At 37.6% G+C, this 7,335-nt stretch overlaps 1 long non-coding RNA gene and 1 pseudogene across 1 annotated transcript; both read right to left on the bottom strand.

Annotated features, from left to right (window-relative positions):
• Nucleotides 1–2,364: 2,364 nt before the first annotated feature.
• On the bottom strand, nt 2,365–5,376 carry LOC125198090 (annotated as a pseudogene).
• A 294-nt stretch (nt 5,377–5,670) lies between these two features.
• LOC125198088 lies at nt 5,671–6,792 on the bottom strand. The gene is made up of 2 exons (XR_007172348.1): nt 6,733–6,792; nt 5,671–5,954 (listed from the first exon to the last, which is right to left on the bottom strand). It is a non-coding gene; the product is annotated as an uncharacterized LOC125198088 (long non-coding RNA).
• Between the last annotated feature and the right edge of the window lie 543 nt (nt 6,793–7,335).

The raw sequence follows: 7,335 nt of genomic DNA, 5'->3' as shown, positions 1-7,335 counted from the left end.
AAGCTAAATTTCTACAAAGAGAATAGCCAAGAACAAATTTAGGCTGAACAAATCTTGCTTTCCCAACATTAAAAAGGGGGACAAAATTGCTTTTTGATGAAAAAAACTTGTTATAACTCTCCACATTTTTTTCTTTACACCAATGTCCGAAAATGACATCTCACCACTTAATGACAGCAACACGGTGTGTGCGTTTATGTCACGTTCACGGTTCACCCACACGGGCGAGTAATATGCGAGACATATTACTGAATTATGAGCAATTAATTGCATAAGAAGAGTGAAAAATTAATGGAGGGAGAGGGGTCTTCCTTTTAAATCATGTGATGAAGGGTTGCCATACTTCAGAATTTTAAGTCCATATCTTGAAGAAAAAATTGATAGAGATTTTGAGAAAGGGACAAGAGATCACATCTATGTATAGTCTTCTCAATATCTCACTACATGGTACTTCTAATAATTGAGAATAATATCATGGGGGTGTAATAAAATTTAATAATCCTATAGAATTAGAATATACTACTAGATAAAGATTTATTATGATTTGTATAGATTTTTGTCCATGTGGGGTAATATATCTCTCTCATTTCCATTATTCATCACATGGATTCTTTTCAGAGAGTCATATAATATAAAATATTTATTTTCATCTCTTTAGATTGGTTGAGTTACAGCGGGTTTTAAGAAATGTAAAAGGAAAGTGGGTGAAAAAAGCTTGGAATTGAATTCTCTTTTTTATATTATTTTATAATAAAATGTGAGTGGAAATATGTTAGTGGAATGTGAATTTACTAATTTATGGAATATTCCCTGGGCCCTTTTAAAATGGAACCAAAATGATAACGGAAGCATGCAATGGTGCTTAGGCCAACAATAGGAAATGGTGACATGTCTCTCCTTTCTGTAGCGACAATTTAAAAAATCTCATATATCGGATTTAGAAAGTAGTAAGCCCAATAAAAAATAATTCAAAATATTTTACTTTTCGAATTAAAATTACGATTAAAATACGAATTAAATTCCTGAGACATATACGGAAAATTCATTAATTTTATTTAAACTAAAAAAAAGTACATTAACTAAAAAATCATAAAAATAACATAATAAAAAAATCGGGCCCACACGGCCACCTTAAATCTGTTATAGTTTGCCGTAACCCCAGCAGAGTCTCTTTCTGAAAGTGGGCTAGTTGTTGTTGCCCATCGCTAGATTTGCTCTTATCAGAAATTTAGACCCGGGAGAAAATGCGTTTATATAGTTTTCAAATATTTAAAAAAAAATTAAATTTTTTTAAAAAAAAAAAAAAAAAAAACAAAATTCGGCCCTGGGGCCGCTACAATGCGCCAATGCGCCCAGCGCCAATCAGCCGCCGATTGGGCCGCTCAATGGTTCGGGTTTGCCGATCGGGGAAAGACAATCGGGTAGCGGTTGCTACCACCACTGCGGATGCTCTAAAGTGGGGTGGAGGGTACTATTTATTACTCAAACAGTCACATAACTATATTAACTTTTTTAAAAAAGTCATGTCTGAAAAAAAAAATGTGTTATAATAACAGAAGAAGATAGACAATCATTCTCATGTAGAAACTCAATAATTATTGTACACTTGTACATTAATGTGTCATATATGATGGAATGAGGGATACAAAATCATTCTCTCTTGTACAAACAAATAGTAATAATACTAGTCTAGTGAATTTGTGGTTATTTCAAACTCAATGATGAATATAATTGTAGTACAGGGATAATGTTCATATATTTTAGGTTCCAAAATTGGCCAATCGTGTTAAATTAAATATGCCATATAAATAATTAATTGGTAAGTCTTTTTAGTGCATGACTGCTTTCATTAGTCAAATTTTTGGCCAAATGTTGATCGATGTATTTGTCCAAAGCATAATAAACAAACAAGAATTTGGCCATGGTGATTACCCCAATTATTGTTTTCTCTAACACTTAGTGCAACAATTATTGAATAAATTCATGCACGCACGTGACCTACATTTTGGCACACCTACTAAATTATCAAATGATAGACACCTTTAACTTTTTTCGATTTTTATAATAATGCTCAAAACCCAGATTTCAGCAAGCGAAGTCCACTAACAATAGTGATAATTCAAACCATACAAAATAAGGTGCAATTTATCAAAAATAATAAGTAGACCTCATATTCCATCAAATTATTTGTACATTTCATTTTGAAACTGATCATTAAAAGTGTGATGGAAATTCAACAATATATTTCCATCGATTGAGTCAAAATGTGACAGTTTATTGAGGACAGAAGAGTATTAACTATGCTAAACTAAGGATGACAAGTTAGAAAAAACATCTAAAGACTAAACAAACCATCAACAAAAGTTAGAAAGATGGGAAGCATGAATTGAGTTTGCCAGGCAGCTTATAGAACTCATTATTCCTAACATCTTTGGCATACTGAACAAACTTATCCCACCAGAACGAACCGTTGTCTTTCCTCGCCTTCCCGAGCTACGCTCGAGGCTGCAGTCGAGCACAAGCGCCACCAACCCGGCCACGGTCGCATGGGACATCAGCATCACAGAGATCATGTCATTGAACTGCACATAAATTGTATTAAGAGATATTTTCTTGTTTTCTAAAAAAAATAAAAACTCTGTTATAGCACGTACCCATCGTGCAGGGGTGTGGAGGGGGCCAGTGCCCGTGGTGCGTGATTCTCTCTGAAATACTGCGGCAGTGAGATTCCAACGAAGAAGGAGAATCCGGTATCAGTTTTGTTCGGAAACTGTTGAGGTTGCAGAACTGGAGATAACCTAACCCTGCAGATGCTGCATTCATGCACGAATAAATGTTTTTTCGAGTGCGTTATCTTTGATTACAAATTTATAATAATAAAACGAGAGATAAAAAAGTAGAGAAAATATTGTCGCGTCAATATTACTAGTATAAACTGTTTTCACTCAACGAATCTCGACAAAATTATGTTTGAATCCACTAATGCTTTTTAACGGATGGAAAAGAAATCTACTTACAAACATAGCCTAGGAAGATGCAGTAGGATGCTGCGATGATTGGTAGGGCATTGATGCGAAGACAGCGCCAATTTCCCTGCGATAGAACAATGTCACGTTCGATTAGAATTGGACCCGTAGTCCAGATTAACAAATTCTCATCGACTTAGATCTTAGATATACTACTGCATTAGAATCCGCCCTTAATAGATCTTATTCTGATTTCACCAAGTCGATGTGGGATAATTACCGAAAATCGAGAAGAAGATCATGAAGAGGGATGAATATTGAATGATTCTTCTGCTCCCTGCTTTTGTGAGGGCTAAAAGGCCAACATTTTCCCTGCATATGTATAGCACATGCCTTCAATTATACATATGTTGAAATAGTTAAAATTTATACATATGTTTAATAAATTTATGTATATGTTTTTTGTTACACTGATACTGTAGAGCAAGTGATGCTTCCAAATAAGGCATTGAGCAGAGTTCCAATCCCTAAAACACACACACACACACACATTAAGCAAAATGTTGAGTTTTTCATGAATGAAACAAACACACATATATATATATATATAGCTGACCAGCCAGCCGACGCCTCGGCTGATCACTGAAGGTGGTACAGGCGTTGCACTCCCGTACCTGGCTGCTGCAACGAACGAGCCAGTCGACTGCAGCGACAAGAAAAATATGAAGAAACGTCGCGAAAAATATAAGTATGTAGGGATGCAAAGAGAGTGTTTTAAGACCTCAGTCAGAGCTACAAACGAAGCGTCATCGCTGCAAATGTCTCTCCGCCGTTGAAAGTTGGAGGCCCCCCCTGAAACGGAAATGGCGCGTAAAACCTGCGAAATTCAAACTACGGCCTCATGTACAAACCATTAATGGCGCGGTTGGAAAACAAAAAATGATCCAAGCTACCAAGGCGCGGAGCTAATGAGGCCGGAGCCATCAGTGCGACAGCTAGATTGCTTCGTCTTGTTGAATGCGCCGCAATGTTAGGATCTCCGCGTAGATCCACACGAATGCAAGGGATATGAGCAGAGAGTATCTGTCCAAAACTGGCCTCTTGAGCTTTATGTATTTTGGGAGAATCTGCTGAAAACAAGTACCATTTTTAGTACTCATGTGTTATATTATAGTATCACATATTTTTCATGCTTGTGTAGTGAATTCATTACCTGAGAGATAACAAGGATTAAGACAAGCTCTGGTATGCCTACTTCAAAGCATTTAGCTATCTACAAACAATGTTAATACATAATATGTTTAGTAAGCATGATAAAAAAATAGTACTAGTAAGTAAGTTTACCTGTGGGAAGCCAAGATAGTAGAGCCCGAGACCCGTGAAGGTAACCAGAGGTGTCGGTCGACATAGGCGAAGCAGCCTAATAAGATGAGATTCGAGAAGTTATTTCTACAGGAGGAAAACTAGTATCAGCAGCGAGCGGTATACCTTGTTACGTTACGCCACAAGCCAGTGAATCCGAATACCATTTGGAAGCAAGAGCTCATGATCAGAGCACCTTGGATTCCCCTCATTGTTAGTACAAATCTCTGAGACAATACCAAACAAATTAAAATTTATTGAAAAAAACAACCTAGGAGATTAGGAAGAGCATCAAACCAGCTCGGTGGATGCAACGTGGCGTATCTCCTGGACTGGATGATGGAAGTCGCGGGGATGAGGAAGGCGTAAGAGCGCCTATGACTGAAGGCAGCCTCGTCCCGAAAAGGGAATGCATCAGAGTGTTCACACCAGAAACAAATAGTAAGGTTTGAATCACCTTTGCCTTGTCTTTCTACATTAGTTCATTAGTAAGCTGATTAAAATGGGAAAAAAGGTTGAAGTTTATGTAAAAAATGGGATTGATCTTACATCACTTCCACCCATTTGAGGTACTAACAAAGTTGGGATTAAGACAGTTGAGCCAAGGGAGAGGATGTAATGCTGGAATGCCAACAAGATTGATTCCACTGCAAGAACAAAATGAAGATGATTTTATTTTATTTTACATGAAAATCAAGAAAAGAGAAAATGGATGTGGGAACTGACACAAGGGTGGTGGGCTGTTGACGCAGAACTGGACTCCGGGAGTTGCTCGAGGCGGATGGGACGGAGGCGGAGGCGGAGGTGGAGGGAGGTGGCTGCTGATCGCCGGTGGCAGCGGCGGCGGGTGTGGCGGATGGGGCGGGTGTGTTTGACATGTTTAGAGATGAGAGGGGAAATGGGAAGAGGTGGAGAGGAGCTTCTTGTATATAGAATTTGAAGTGATTGCAGAATCTTTGTAATGATATGTAACTTATCACAAATTTTAAATTGGTATGAATTCTATACTTATGGAAATCTAAACATGAAACCGTTACAATGGAGACATGAATAACAAGTTTATGAATGATCTATGCATTTATGTAGTCTATCATGAAATATTTAATTTTCATGGGATTATTGTGTTTCATATGTTGGTGGATTGTTGATTTTAATGCAGCTCGATTATTAAGACGTTTCTCCGTGCATAACTCCAAAAAAAAAAAATAAAAGTATAAAAAACAATTTGGTTAGAATAGTTCGATTATTAACACGTTTTGTTTATAATTTGTGTCAATTAGTTATTGACAGGATATATTTCGCACATATAATGAATTCACATAACCAGAAATGCATATTAATGTAAATCAAGGGACAATTTTGAGCTTAACAATCAGAATTCAGAATATTTAATACTGTACCATTGTATGTACCAAATACATCAAGAGGGGATGTATATTTACTGCATAAATGACTACAAGAATATACTGGACCCCGAACTGTGCTAAGAAACAATAGAAGGAAGATTCAGCCTCAAAAAGTAGCCATCCCGCTTGGAACTATGACAGTCGCACAGATAGAAATCGTCATTCTTCTGATTGGTATGTATTTCACTCACTCCTCATGATGTACTGAAGCTCCTAACAGCTGAAAGCAGACACGGGAAACATCATTCGAGGTTTTCAATGAAAAGATTGAGATATAATCAAATGAGAAGCTCTTTCCTGTTTCCTATTAGATATAGACAGCAAATGTATGAGTTTTACATGACAAACCAATCTATAATATCCACAGTTAGTGTAGGCGTGTGACAGTCAGAATATGCATTTCCTTTTCAATGAGATAACCGTGCAGCACAACGTTTTTGGTGAGTGTGGAAGAAGTATTCAATCGTTATAACCTCTATGAATAAACGAGCTTTGTCAACAGACATCACCTCCAATGTCCATATTCACCAATATCATCCACTTCACTTTACTCGTGAGAAAATGAATCTTATCCACGACCACTACTTAGTATTGCATAACTATTTATTCTGGCAGAATTAGTAAATATTAGTAGATCATGGAAAACTAAAGATTTGATGCAACAGATGAGACATGATATTGATGATGAACCAAAATTAAGCAGAGTGTGAATGGTTATAGATCACATTTCTTCAACAGCTAACGCTGTTCAACTCGTCTCCAAGTTTGACTATATGATTCAAAAGCTGTCTCGACTATTTCAGCATCTTACATCTATTTAGAAACACTGACACAGCTAACTTGACTATACATGATTCCTAAAGCGTACTCCTACAAAATACACAAAATCAGCTCTAGCAATAGCAACAGTAATAGCACAATTAGCATATGATGTAGCAGAAATGGTAAACTGATAACAGAATTATTCACAATGGAGATGAGTGATCAGAGAGAGTTACCGAAGAATCCAAGTTCAGTAGCATCATGCATTCAGCTTGTCTTCTTTTTTCACCCACACCGAATTCTCTCTCTGGTTTCATACTGTAGTCATCATATATGTTCGGCCTCGTGTGGCTCATTCCCCTCCCAAAAGCTCCCCTCCAGTTCGCATTTGCTGGATACGCATGCCAAAAGCTCCCGTTTTCACCTTTTCTTGGTAAAACCTTATGATCCACCTTCTTCTCAATCTCCACTGCCACTTCCTCACCATTTGAGCCTCCAACTTTAACTCCATCCTCTTTGGTCTTGTTCTCTCGCTCAGATATTTCATTTTCTCGATATCCCCTCCCATAGCTCCTGTTTTCACCTTTTCTTGGTAAAACCTTATGATCCACATTCTTCTCAATCTCCACTGCCACTTCCTCACCATTTGAGCCTCCACCTTCAACTCCATCCTCATTTTCTCGATACCCCCTCCAATAGCTCCTGTTTTCACCTTTTCTTGGTAAAACCTTATGATCCACATTCTTCTCAATCTCCACTGCCACTTCCTCACCATTTGAGCCTCCACCTTCAACTCCATCCTCTTTGGCCTTGTTCTCTGCCCCAGATATTTCATTTTC

This window comes from Salvia hispanica, unplaced genomic scaffold, assembly GCF_023119035.1.
Source record: "Salvia hispanica cultivar TCC Black 2014 unplaced genomic scaffold, UniMelb_Shisp_WGS_1.0 HiC_scaffold_1199, whole genome shotgun sequence".
Taxonomy (NCBI): Eukaryota; Viridiplantae; Streptophyta; class Magnoliopsida; order Lamiales; family Lamiaceae; genus Salvia; species Salvia hispanica.
The sequence above is the reverse complement of the archived record's forward strand: the minus strand, read 5'-3'. Positions and strand labels throughout refer to the sequence as shown.